The sequence below is a fragment of the Pyxicephalus adspersus genome, chromosome Z (genome assembly GCF_032062135.1).
Source record: "Pyxicephalus adspersus chromosome Z, UCB_Pads_2.0, whole genome shotgun sequence".
Classification (NCBI taxonomy): Eukaryota; Metazoa; Chordata; class Amphibia; order Anura; family Pyxicephalidae; genus Pyxicephalus; species Pyxicephalus adspersus.
Window position 1 is genome coordinate 13,585,283 of NC_092871.1, and position 3,306 is coordinate 13,588,588.

A 3,306-nucleotide genomic window follows, 5' to 3' on the forward strand; every position below is an offset into this window, starting at 1 on the left:
GATAATAAGTAGATAGATTAATAATAGATGGCATTGCTCAAAAATCTTGTACTTTCTGCCATTGTATAGGTTATTCACTTTCATAGATTGTATCCTGTACACTTAGAGTGCTTTCGGCTTAAAGCCAAATCTGATTATGTGTGTAATTGTCTAGTACTATGTAGTAATATGAAATGGTTTATGTAACATCATTGCATATAAAAATGTATTACTATATTTTAATCTTTTTTTTCTTTTTTTTTCACTTTACAGGTTGCTTAGGTAAGTATAGCCTGTTCTTTGTTTATTGATAACCTTTTATCCGACAAATAAATTGTATTTTGAAAAAAAAGGGTGTAAAGGAAATGGGGTGGTGAAAAAAAGCACCAATCTGTGCATAAGTTTTCATTTGTTATTGTCCTTGGGGGCGCACATGGGTGTGTTCATGTATTCAGTATTCCATGTTTTTGAACTTAACTTGCTATAAAAGATTAACCCCTATTTGGCAATCTAGTGGTAGTATCAGAAAGCCTTACTTTTCATGTTGGGAGGTACGGTAGGTGTAAAGACCAGTGTAAGCCCACAGATATTTCACTTTAAAAAATATGGATGGGCATCCAACATCTTTTGTCAAACAGTGCCTAAAACAATAAAAGCTCACCAGGGAAGCAGACCAGGGATAAACTGAGATTTTTTTTTTCTTCGTTCAATGTTTTGTCTTTAGGTCAAGAACAGGTACCTGGTTGGCAGATTGCTGTGCTGACTCTGTCCAGTGTTACGTTGTTCATCTTTATACTTTTGATCTTGCTTATGGTGAGTACATGAATTTAAATTTTCAATTTTTGGAATAAGTAATGCTGATATTTTATCCATTACCAGGAGAGAAATGCATAATACTGATCTTCATTTTAAGATCATTTCAAATACGTATATATTCAATTATTAGGGAGTGGCATCCACTCTCAAAATTACAAGCAAAAAGCAGACTGGGTGCACTTTAGTTTTTCAATACAATAGCTGATCAAAAGGCTTACCGGAGTATTACTGATCTATTGCTGTTTTACCGAAGTCCTTCCTACAGCTCAATAAACTAATCTTCCTAAACTCAATTTTTTGACTTATCTGTGATAATAGATGGTCAGGTGACTTCCATTTGCTTTTCACTTCTGCTTTATTCTGATGCTGCAAATCCCCTCCTCGCCAATACAGCTACCGTAAAATTTCTCAACCTTTTTACCCCTGAGAAATCCATGAAATCCTTTTCACGTCTCAGGAACCCCCTGTTTAAAAAAAATTTGGGTGGTCAATGGGGAAAAAAATTGTCTTAAATTGATGGTTGTTGGACAGAATGCCCCCATATAGTGGTGGCACTGGCTAGAATAATAGCCACCAATAAGATCATTAAAATCATACCACCCTATCAAGAGGAGTTGACTATGCAGGCATCATCAGATGGAACGTCAATCAGTCACAGTTTGAGAAAAACTCTAGAAGCCACTGGAGAAACTCCCTTATTTAAAAAAGGAACCCAAGATGGGTTGGGGAGCTGGCTTCTTACATTATTTGGTTTCTTATGTCCCACTTTAAAAACACATCTACCAATGAATAATAGAGTCCCACTGCCATGTTTTCTGCGGCATTTGGTTGTCATGCTTCTCTGGGTCAATAAATGTCCGCATGTTACAGCCTCACATTATGATCTTACCTAAGGGACACTCATGCTATGTTAAATGTACTATTTATTATGTATTTATCATGTAATATATTTATGTAAAGCAATTATTTAGGTTTTTAGACAAGGGAAGGTTTAATACCCCCACTACTTCTTCTACATTTCATTCAAACAAAGCAAGCCTAAAGTTTCTTTAAATATAGCAATAAAACAAGTGTCCCCAATGAAAAACTAAACTTTGTATTTCCCATTGGTAAATAAGAAGACTAAGAACATATACACTTGAACACACATTTCTGACTAGTTAATGATCTTTGCAAATTTCCTCTTTTTCAGATTGGCTGCAAACTCTGCCGCAAATGCGGAAGGACAGCACAATCCAGCATTGGCATGTATACACAACATGGACAGTAGCAGCCCCAAAACAATTCTACAATATCCAGTAACCTCTATTGATGAGGATGATCATGTCCCCCTTTGTCCTAAAGGAGAAATTACTATTTATTTATTATTACTTTACCTTCCATTCTCCATTATGGATACACTTGTAAAGCTCTAATTATGACTTGTCTAAACTGTCTATGTGTAAAATAAAGTTTTGTTAATGCTGTTGACTTTTCCTTGGTTATTTCAAAGAAGTGATTTTGCTATATGGGGGATAGAAGCTATAGCTTCTATCATGTAGCACACAACACAAAACTAATGTAACAAAGCAACAATGGGATCAATTCCTGCCCATTCTTGGTTGATATTACTAAATTAAAATAGTGGTGTCAGTCATCACAGGGCAGACCTGAAAAAAAAGCTGCATTATGAGGTTGGCACCTATTCTGGAAAAGATTTGGTCATTTGATTTCATTCCCATTAATATTGGTCCCATTTTTACTAGCCAGAGTGGTATAGTACCAACCAGATGGCAACCCTAGTGCAATAGTGGGTCTTAGTAAATGGAGCCCATACAGTTACTACTATAAATGAAAGAAGAGAAACATAAGGGAAACTATAGTTGTGAAAGCCAGGTGTACCTGATTAGTGCCAAGTCAATTTATAGTAAGAGAAATTGGTAGTAGGAAAGAACAAAGTAGATCTAAGAATGTTGTTTACAGTAACTGGTGCTGGATACTTGTTAAATATTTTTTGGTTAAACTCTTATACTTACAGCAGTATTAATTCATTGTTTTTATAGTTGCTATTCAATTCTTCATATCCCCTGAGGAAGCTTGAATGGGCGAAATGCATCATGAAGGGAGTCGAATTTGAAATTGTCAAATTTCATGTATTCAACTGTACTATTAGCGTTTTAAGTTAAGCACCTATCTCAAATGTATTACATTGCTTGTGAATATTCATGCATGCTTTAGTATACTTGATGAAAATGGTTTTACTTGTTTTTGAATATTAATAAAAGTAAATTAATTCATCAGTTAGTCATGGTGCCATGTAAAAGCCTACTTTCTTCTCTCTTTCATACTACCAATTTTCAATAAATGCTCATGCACATTCTCTAACTAAGAACAATACAATTGTCTGAGCTTAGGTCCATTTTAAAGCTCCATCTACCATTAACCTTTATTTCTTTTGAACTGCATTGGTAGTTAACTTACTCAAATTATAAAAATGGCAATGAGGACTCATCATCAAAATTTAAACATTAT

General features: G+C 34.7%; 1 long non-coding RNA gene across 1 annotated transcript; it reads left to right on the forward strand.

Moving 5' to 3' along the window:
- The first annotated feature begins 384 nt into the window (after positions 1-384).
- Positions 385-2,261, forward strand: LOC140344194 (uncharacterized). Its single transcript, XR_011923505.1, has 2 exons — positions 385-792; positions 1,988-2,261. It is a non-coding gene; the product is annotated as an uncharacterized lncRNA (long non-coding RNA).
- The last annotated feature ends 1,045 nt before the right edge of the window (positions 2,262-3,306 follow it).